This window comes from Caretta caretta, chromosome 14 (genome assembly GCF_965140235.1).
Source record: "Caretta caretta isolate rCarCar2 chromosome 14, rCarCar1.hap1, whole genome shotgun sequence".
Classification (NCBI taxonomy): Eukaryota; Metazoa; Chordata; order Testudines; family Cheloniidae; genus Caretta; species Caretta caretta.
The window spans coordinates 14,864,830-14,875,875 of NC_134219.1; positions in this window are offsets into that span (position 1 = coordinate 14,864,830).

The following is an 11,046-nucleotide window of genomic DNA, read 5'->3' on the forward strand; positions in this document are numbered from 1 at the left end:
TTAAAAACCTCAAGAGAAATGGAGAAAACAGCATGTCACAGTTTGTTTCTTCCCAAAAGCAGTGGGTTGAATCCTTCAGTCAGTTGTCCCCAGGTGGTCCCGCTGACTTCAGTGGGGATTGAACTAGTGTAACATACAGCAGAATGAAGTTCCACATCTTTTGGCTAGCTTTAAAGGCTCCTCTGTGGTCTTTAACCAATAGTCAGGTGGCCCCTGTACTGGTTAAATTAGCTTTTCACCAGACCTATGTCACCATGGCCTCCTAACAGGCACATTCAAGTTAACTTCAAAGATCTTTTGAATGTTAATTGTTCCTTTGTTGGCAGCGAGTGCAGGCAGTTTGCTTCGGATGACAGCACTGGCTGCATCCCAGTGAAGCTCTGTGGCTGTCTCCCAAGGCAGTTCTATGGCTGCTTTGCAAAGCGGGCCTGAGTTAATAGTCTCATTATCCCGGGCGTAGTCTTCAGGCACTTTAAAAGAAAATGTTTTCTCATTTCTCTCTGCACCCCCATCCCACCTACCTCAGGCTATTTTGCCTCCCATTTTCACAAGCCAAGTAGGACATGGTCTAATCAGTACTTGGAAGGAAGTTCCAGCACTGCAGGAAATGAGGCTGGGAATTCAGTGGGCAGCATTCTGCATTGGTACTGAGCCTGGCTACAGGAGAGCGCTGTGTTACTGGAGGGGGTAGTCTTGCGGGTGCAGCATTGCACCGAATAGCACTAGATACATTTGTGAGAGTCGCTTTTCTTAATGTCCCATCTGCTGGCATCATGCGATTAGGAGAGAATCTCAGCTGTCGTTTTTAAATGAAAAGTAAGTTTCCAACCCTCATTGTCATGGAGAAAAGCTGGAAAATGTGATTTTAAGGCATGTAAAGGCTCAGAAACCAGAAGGGAAAATTGTAGTTTAAGGAGCTGTCATGATCTTTAAACCAATCATGATTTTAGGGAGCCTGACTCATGGTTTTTGAATGCTTGGGGTGGGCGCAAATGCAGAGAAAACTCTCCTTCACAACATTGCTTCTACAGATCCTTCAGAGTGACGTCTGCTACTCAGTCACAAAACCCTTTCAAGTCAGTTAGAATTGCTGTATTAATTTAGATGGAATATATGGGCCCGGAGAGCCAAAAGGTGTTAACATATCCCAGTCACTGTCCAACATCCAAACAGTTTTAAACAAGGTTCAGGATTTGATATACGAAGACCTCAGCCTGCTTAGTGTCATGGCAAACATCATGAAAAGTCCCTTTAACCTTTCATTAAAGATACAGAAAAGGGGTGGGGGGTGGGGGAAACTGTTAAAGCATTTGAAATGTAAAGTATTAAGTAAGGCTTTCATTTGAACAACGTCCCTTGTTCCCTTTAGCTGGAGGGAGTCTTTAGAAGGAAACCCCCCTTATTTGACCCTCTTTTACAGGATATTAAAGGTGGTAATAACTAAATGTCTTTTGGGAGAAAAGAGAAATTAGTGAAAGATGGGCTGGAGCAGTCATTGTTATTAACATCCAATCTCATTTCCTAGGAGGCAAAACAAGACACACAGAAAGGGGAAAAAAGAACAGCAAAGACAGAAAATGCAGTTTCTCTCTTTGGTGTTGACTTTCACTTGCAATCTCGCTTCTGGACAAACACAGGCACAGCACGCAGGGCTGGATTACCCAATAGGCAGACTAAGCACGTGCTTAGGGCACCAGCAAAGCAGGGGGCACCAAAAAAAGATTTTTCTGAAAAAAATTGGATATTTGATATTTCAAAAAAAGCATTGAAGTAGTCATCATGGGAAAAACCAGAACTTTGTTAGACTTCCTTACACTCCACTACACACTCTTCCCCCATTTTTCTGTTCTCTTTTTATTATTTATCCCCACCTAAACCATGGGGCATTCTACTAACGTAGATCGAAATAATGTGAGGAAATCAGATCCTGTCATGTATTGCAATAAATTTGTTTTATTATTGATAAATTTTGAAATTGATAAATAATGTTTTATTATTCTCCTGAGTTATACGTACTTGATTAGTTTTCTTTCATATTATATTATACATACACACACACACACAAATAGTGTACATTGTGTAATTTCACGTATCTACATACTATGCTATAATTGATACACTTGAAGCTCATATGAAGAGGAGAGGTGAAGTGTACAAAGTAGTATCAAGTAGATTTTCTTTTCTAAACAATATGGACTTATCTGACGAACAGTATTCACAAGGTTCCCAAAAGCTAGTTGACTCATACTCTGTTGACTTGAACATGAATCTCTGTGGAGAAGTACAGCAGTTCCACTATTATATGCACGCAAAGTTTAATCAAACAGGAAAAATGAAATTCAGGCACATTGATCTTCATGACACAATATTGAAAGACGGAATACAATGTGTATTTCCAAATGTAGAGATCGCACTACGTATTTTTCTAACACTGATGATTACTAACTGCTCCACAGAATGCTCTTTTTCTCAGCTGAAAAGAATAAAAAACCCTCAGAGAACAACAATGTGTCAGGACAGACTTAATTCACTTTCCCTATTGTGTATGGAAGCGGACATGGTTCGTCGAGTCAGCTTCAATTAACTTATCCAGAATTTTGCAATCAGAAAATCTAGAAAGAAGCTATTTTAATTTCAGCATACATATAAGTTTTATGTCATTTTGAAAAATAAAATTTTACGGTATAGTTATTGTTTTTATTTTGAATTACATATGGGGGGGCACCATAATCTTTTCAGTGCTTAGGGCCTCTAAAGGTCTTAATCCGACCCTGACAGCACACGGTCTTGTCAGCTCGAGACCTGGCAAACTTGTACCAGCGTTGGGCGGTTTAGTGTATTGCTTTTAGCTGCGGGCTTACTGCAATGTTGCAAATATGCAGTCTTGGCCAGCTAAGCCATACTTATTAAACAGAAGCAAAAGGAGAGAGATAGGAAAAAGAAATAAGGTGGGGAAGGAAAAGAACACGCTGGGGAGTGGGGAGAGCTGACAAAGCCTGGCATCCCAGAGGGCATTTGGGATTCAGCTGAAGCCAGTGGAGGTGGTGATGGCCAGAGAGAGGGACTCGGATGACCAATCTGGTCTGGACAGCTCAGAATCAGGATGAAGTAGTCTTAAGGTTGCAAGAGATGGGTGGCGGGTGAAACTCACTCCAGGAGCCACTTTTTCGCCATATCTTTCTTTAAGGACCCCAAAAGGGAGCGATAGGTGGAATTATTTTATCCACCACCAATTAGGCCTAATTTCCAATGGCCATAACCTATAACAAATGTTGAGGGGGTATGATGACATTTTTATGAACTTTCACTCAAACTCACAATTAGGGTAAATGTGTAGGCCCAGTTATCACAACAGAAGCCAGGGGTGCACACAGGTATCCTTTGTATCCAGCATTCTGCAGCTTGGAATCTAGAAGCCTCCTTCCCTCCACCTATCACTTAGTTCTTCTCTAACGCCAGCTACACACATACAGAGGTAAAAAAGTGGACCTTCCTTTCCGACCACCTGTGCTTGTCAAATATCCCATGGCACTTTTGATAGGAGTACAGGTATCTTAACTAAAATTGCAACTGGGATAATTCTGCTAAGCAGTTTCATTAGGATATTGCATCCTCCACTTCCTGTCCAGAAGTGTTGTGTGGTTTTTGCTGTGCCCTGTTAAACAGCTGCCTTATTCCACCCCAGAGGAGACTGCATTTCAATGGTCGGTTGATATGATGCTTGTGTACACGCAGTTCATAAAGTGATTTTGGAATCAGAAGGATGAGGTATGATTTATTTCCTTGATTTTTTTAAAAAATAAGTAATTGAACAAATTGTTTCATCACTGGATTCCATTTCTCCAAGGAGAGTTTACTAATGTAGGCCACTGACACAATTTCACTAGTTTCTCTCTAAAGCCATCTGTGATTAGACTACACATCAGTTCTGGAATAGGCACTATCTCAAAATAAACTATTGATCCTAAATGGGGGTTCCTCTAAGCCCCAAAGTAGTTGTTTAATCATGCCTCTTGCTAGGAGTGGTTAAGTAGGTTCAGAACAGGATTTAACGACTCTATAAATCACATACTCCAACCATATTTTAATCAGGTTTCCATCTACATGTGCACAGCAAAATGTTTCAGTAATAACTCGGTCACTCACACACAAATCAAGTTAGTTTAAGGTGTGATTTGTGTACAGCACTGTACAGCAGGCCCCAGTGATCACAACACAGGACTGGGAGTGAGGAAAGCTGGGTTCTATACTTGGCTTCACCACTGACTCACTGGGTGAGGTTGCACAAGCCAGTTGACGATAATAATACGTATCTGTTAATAATACGAGTGTTGTACTGTTTCATTAGCGTTTGTGAAGTGTTTTGAGAGCTCAGAATGGGAAGGCATCAGAGAAGGGCAGAGCATTATTACACAGTGATTTAACACTCAACCTCAAAGCTAGCCACTCCTTCAGACAACTTTACAGTTCTTCTCAGTTTACACACACTTGAGTGTGCATGCAGCATATTTTACACATATGGATGTGTCAAGGTTCCTTCCCCACTCTGAACTCTAGGGTACAGATGTGGGGACCCACATGAAAGACCCCCTAAGCTTATTTCTACCAGCTTAGGTTAAAAGCTTCCTCAAGGCACAAACACTTTGCCCTTGGACTAGGGTATGCTGCCACCACCAAGTGCTTTAACAAAGAACCAGGGAAAAGGACCACTTGGAGTTCCTCTTCCCCCAACTATCCCCCCAAGCCCTTATACCCCCTTTCCTGGGGAGGCTTGAGAATAAACAAATTGAGCACAGACCAGCTTGGGTTTCTTAGGACCCTAAAAACCCAATCAGATTCTTAAAAAAAACCAGAACTTTATTAGAAGAACAAAACAAAGATAAAAGAAACACTCTGTAAGATTATAATGGAAGATAATCTCACAGGCAGGCAGATTCAAAAAAGAGAATCCCTCTAGGTAAAACCTTAAGTTACAAAAAGACACAAACAGGAATACACATTCTCTCCAGCACAGTGAATTTACAAGCCAAAACAAAGAAAACCTAACACATTTTCTAGCTAGAATGCATACTAACTTTACAGGAGTTGGAGGGCTTGCATCATTGATCTATTCCCGGCAAAGGTATCACACAGACAGACAAAAGCCTCCCCCCCACACACCCTTCCAGATTTGAAAGTATCTTGTCCCCTCATTGGTCATTTTGGTCAGGTGCCAGCGTGGTTACCTTAGCTTCTTAACCCTTTACTGGAGAAAGGATTTTGCCTCTGGCCAGGAGGGATTTTATAGCACTGTATACAGAAAGGTGGTTACTCTTCCCTTTATATTTATGACAGGTTGTATAAAATATCCTTTCATTACACACATGCTTAGAGGCACGGTTATGGCAGAATGTTGTGAGGTGTATGGCCAGACAGGTTTACACACTTGTATGTTTGTGTTTTGTAACATAATATCCCTCCCTCTACTGTTTAACTGGGTGTCTTCTGCTTTCTTTTTATTGTCTCTCCTTCCATACCTCTCCCCTTCCTCTCCTTACATTATGTTCTTTCCTCTCACAAATGTTCTCTCCATAGCTACCCTCCCCCAGTCTTTCCTTCCCTCACCTTCCCCTGTTCCATCAATTGCTTTCCACCTTCCTGCAATTTCACCCTTCTCTAGCAGAAGACTTCAGTTTCTCCCTCAAGGTCTCCTACCTGTCTTCCTCTCCCACACACTCTCCTCCCACCCCACATCCCAAGTTTCATGTTTGACTCATTTCTAGCTATCCACTTGCAGTAGACAGACGCTGAAGCACCCCACAGTCCCATATGCCTCTCCCCACATCAGCGCCAGGTTTCCAAGTGCCCTGTGTGACCACATGGGTCAAGCTTCCCCTAAAACCAGCTCTGCCAGAACTCTTTGCTACAGCAACTCCTGCTGGGTGGGGTTAGGACTGGAGTATTTGGGGGTGGAGTGGGGTGGGGCATCCATTGGGCATTCATGTGAGAAGGACCCTACAAAAGAAAAACTACTACATGCCACAGTAGTTCCCTTAACCCACCCAGCAATATTGTTAATCTATCCAGCTATACTCTTAGCCCAGAAGAAGAATCTGTCCTATCTCAGGGCCTTTCCTTCTGCCCCTCCACCCCCATGAACATGATACAGTTCTGTGGTGACCTAGAATCCTATTTTCGACATCTCTGACTCAAGGAATATTTCCAACACACCTCTGAACAGCATACTAACCCACAGAGACCTTCCTACCAACACTACAAAAAGAAGGATTCTGGGTGGACTCCTCCTGAAGGTCGAAACAACAGACTGGACTTCTACATAGAGTGCTTCCACCGACGTGCATGGGCTGAAATTGTGGAAAAGCAACATCACTTACCCCATAACCTCAGCCATGCAGAACACAATGCCATCCACAGCCTCAGAAACAACTCTGACATCATAATCAAAGAGGCTGAAAAAGAAGGGGCTGTCATCATCATGAATAGGTCAGAATATGAACAAAAGGCTGCTAGGCAGCTCTCCAACACCACTTTCTACAAGCCATATTCTGATCCCACTGAGGGTTACCAAAAGAAACTACACCATCTGCTCAAGAAACTCCCTGAAAAAGCACAAGAACAAATCCGCACAGACACACCCCTAGAATCCCGAGAAGGGGTATTCTGTCTGCTACCCAAGATCCATAAACCTGGAAATCTTGGATGCCCCATCATCTCAGGCACTGGCACCCTGACAGCAGGATTGTCTGGCTATGTAGACTCCCTCCTCAGGCCCTACACTACCAGCACTACCAGCTACCTTCGAGACACCATCCACTTCCTGAGGAAACTACAACGCATTGGTGATCTTCCTGAAAACGCCATCCTAGCCACTATGGATGTAGAAGCACTCTACACCAACATTCCACAAAAAGATGGACTACAAGCCATCAGGAACAGTATTCCTGATAATGTCATGGCAAACCTGGTGGCTGAACTTTGTGACTTTATCCTAACCCATAACTATTTCACATTTGGGGACAATGTATACCTTCAAATCAGCAGCACTGCTATGGGTACCCGCATGGCCCCACAGTACGCCAACATTTTTATGGCTGACTTAGAACAACGCTTCCTCAGCTCTCGTCCCCTAATGCCCCTACTCTACTTGCACTACATTGATGACATCTTCATCATCTGGACCCGAGGAAAAGAAGTCCTTGAGGAATTCCACCATGATTTCAACAATTTCCATCCCACCATCAACCTCAGCCTGGACCAGTCCACACAAGAGATCCACTTCCTGGACACTACAGTGCTAATAAGCAATGGTCACAACCACCACCCTATACCGGAAACCTACTGACTGCTATACTTACCTACATGCCTCCAGCTTTCATCCAGACCACACCACACGATCATTTGTCCACAGCCAAGCTCTATGATACAACTGCATTTGCTCCAACCCCTCAGACAGAGACAAACACCTATAAGATCTCTATCAAGCATTCTTACAACTACAATACCCACCTGCTGAAGTGAATAAACAGATTGACAGACCCAGAAGAGTACCCAGAAGTTACCTACTACAGGACAGGCCTAACAAAGAAAGTAACAGAACGCCACTAGCCGTCACCTTCAGCCCCCAACTAAAACCTCTCCAGCGGATCATCAAGGATCTACAACCTATCCTGAAGGACGACCCATCACTCTCACAGATCTTGGGAAACAGGCCAGTCCTTGCTTACAGACAGCCCCCCAGCCTGAAGCAAATACTCACCAGCAACCACACACCACACAACAAAAACACTAACCCAGGAACCTATCCTTGCAACAAAGCCCGTTGCCAACTGTGCCCACATATCTATTCAGGGGACACCATCATAGGGCCTAATCACATCAGCCACACTATCAGAAGCTCGTTCACCTGCACATTTACCAATGTGATATATGCCATCATGTGCCAGCAATGCCCCTCTGCCATGTACATTGGCCAAACTGGACAGTCTCTACGTAAAAGAATAAATGGACACAAATCAGACGTCAGGAATTATAATATTCAAAAACCAGTTGGAGAACACTTCAGTCTCTCTGGTCACTCGACTACAGACCTAAAAGTTGCAATTCTTCAACAAAAAAACTTCAAAAACAGACTCCAGTGAGAGACTGCTGAATTGGAATTAATTTGCAAACTGGACACAATTAAATTAGGCTTGAATAAAGACTGGGAGTGGATGTGTCATTACACAAAGTAAAACTATTTCCCCATGTTTATTCCCCCCACACACACTGTTCCTCACATGTTCTTGTCAACTGCTGGAAATGGCCCACCTTGATTATCACTACAAAAGGGTTTTTTTTTCTCTCCTGCTGGTAATAGCTCACCTTACGTGATCACTCTTGTTACAGTATGTATGGTAACACCCATCATTTCATGTTCTCTGTGTATATAAAATCTACCCACTGTATTTTCCACTGCATGCATCCGACGAAGTGAGCTGTAGCTCACGAAAGCTTATGTTCAAATAAATTTGTTAGCCTCTAAGGTGCCACAAGTCCTCCTTTTCTTTTTGCGGATACAGACTAGCACGGCTGCTACTCTGAAACTTGTTTTGAGGAGAGGTGTCTAGTTACTGCAGCCCAGGAGCAGCCAGAAGTCATATCAGATTATACATCCAATTAGTGTTCTGTTGAGGAGTAAACAGATCAGTCCCAGGGGTGAGGACACGTAATTACAATGAATACCATGGTATCAAACTTCATCTCCCTTCAGTGCCATATCACCTCTGTGTCAGATAACCTGCAGCTCTGGCTTAGCACCTGGGGCCAGATCCTCAAAAATATTTAGGTACCTAACTTCCAGTGATTGCACAAATTATTTTAATGCGAACTAGGCACCAAAATAGTTTTGAGGACCTTGGTCTTGGTTTCTTCCTGACTCCCACCACCCCCACACTGCGATACTCTGCTGTAGGAGAAGGAGCAAGACTTTTTTTTTCTACCCAACATAAAGGTGTAAGCATTGGAACTAACTGCCACATGATATTACTGAAGAGTTTCAGACACATATGAATGAATTCAGCATCTGCAGCTGACGTAAAGTGAAATAGGCTGTCGATCCTCATGCTTCAGGGCATAAACGAGTATCACCTGGGATCAGGAAGAAGTTTCTACTGATGACAGCATAGGGATTTTATATTCTCCTTTGAAACATACAGAAGCGGCTACTCTCAGAGACAGAGCACTGAAGTAGATTATCCCTTGATCAGATGCACGGTGTAGTGCAATACCATTTCATAATGGGTAGTTCATACAAATCTCACCATGCACAGCAGAGTAAACAATAGAATAAGATTGCAAAAGAGGGGACTCACCCCTGGCACCTCCTGGTTTTCCTGCTCTAGCACCCTCGGCCAGCAGTTGTTTTGGTCCTGTGGGAGTCTCTCTTCTCACAACTTCTTCCTCCCACCCAGTCACTTATAGTTCCACGCCCTTCTGGGGTAACAGAACATCCAACAACAAAAATCCAAAGTCGTTACATCTGGTTCTCAGCTCCAACTCTTGGCTGCATGGGCCTGCTACCCTTTCCTCAAGGTTTAAATCATCCTCAGCCCTGTATTTTGGGGGGCTTCAGGCCACCTCGCTGGTGGGGAAACACAAACACACGCTCTACACTGGGTCCCAGTTCATGGGTCCTAGGATGGGCAGCCAAGGTCTGCTTTATCAGACACTGTCTCTTTGGACACTTTTCCACTACCGGCCTTTCTTCAGTCTTTTTCCCAGCTCCTTCCTAGACTCTTTGTAATAAGCAGCACCTCCCAAGGCTTCGCACCAGATGTCTGGCTCTTACCCTTGTGTCAGGGTCAGTCACAGGAGCATGCTCTAATCCAACATCTTCCTCCCTAGGCTTCTTCCTTTCCCTGCAGGAGCCTCTCTGTTCCCCACAGGCTGCTCTGTTACCAAAAGAATGGCTACAGAGTTTATCACTCTCTTCCTATAGCCCTGGTCTGCTCCAGGCTTCCTCTCTTTATAGCTGCACCCAGCTCTAACCCAGCTGGGGTTCATCTTTAATTAGGCCTGGCCCACCCTCCATGTGCAACAGGTGGATAAATTGGCCCCCCAAGCCCACCTCTGTTAAGTAGACACCCCATCACAGAGGTGCTAGAGTAGGGGATTGGTTCTAAGGGACTTGTTTAGAGATATGGGAGCTGTATGGAGAGTTAGAAGCCTGGGATTTGGGAAAGAGGACACCTGGATCTTCAGATCACTTGAACACGCTCTAGTGAATGTTTTTGGGGAGACAGTCTCCAAAGTTCTCACTAAACACTGTTATTCCTGCTTCAAAGTAATCCTGAACAGGACCTCTGAATTCACAGCTCCTGCGACTGTAGCTTGTGGTTCCGGTCCTACTAGATCCAATGAGGTAGGTTGAAGAAATGTAAATAATTTGATCCCCTTCCAAGCAGATCTCAAGACTACCAAAAGATGCCTGTGACAATCCCTACCAGATCTCGACATCCATCTCCCACTCAGTTCCCTCAGCTGGTTCTGTGAAATCCTCAACAGATCTGGACTTCTCCCACTGGATTCAGTCATCCTACTTTGACCATCCCATTCCCCCCTAACCTGTGACACTATTGCTTGGATCGATGAACATGGCATTGGTCCAGTAGTATCTCCTGCAGATCTTGTACAACCCGTTGTGAATCAAAACAGCTCCGGATTGTTCCAGTTCACACCCTCCACTAGATGCTGTGTGAGCACACGGCGGATCTAATAATTTCCCAAAAACAGCCAGTTAATTTCCACCGGCTCCCATGATATTCCTGGTCGATGGAACCTTTTCCCAACAAAACAATTTCATCCCCCACTGGCTCCCATGTGGTGCCCTGTGGATCTACCCTTTTCCCCAGAGCATCTGTGATCCTGATGAGATGAAATTACTTCTCACAACATCTGGTGTTCCCCTCCCCCCACTTAGTGATACCTACTGGATCTAACAATTTCCCAAATCTACCTCCACTCCGCCCACAGTGGATCTAACCTTTCACCAAGAGACCCAGTGTCCCT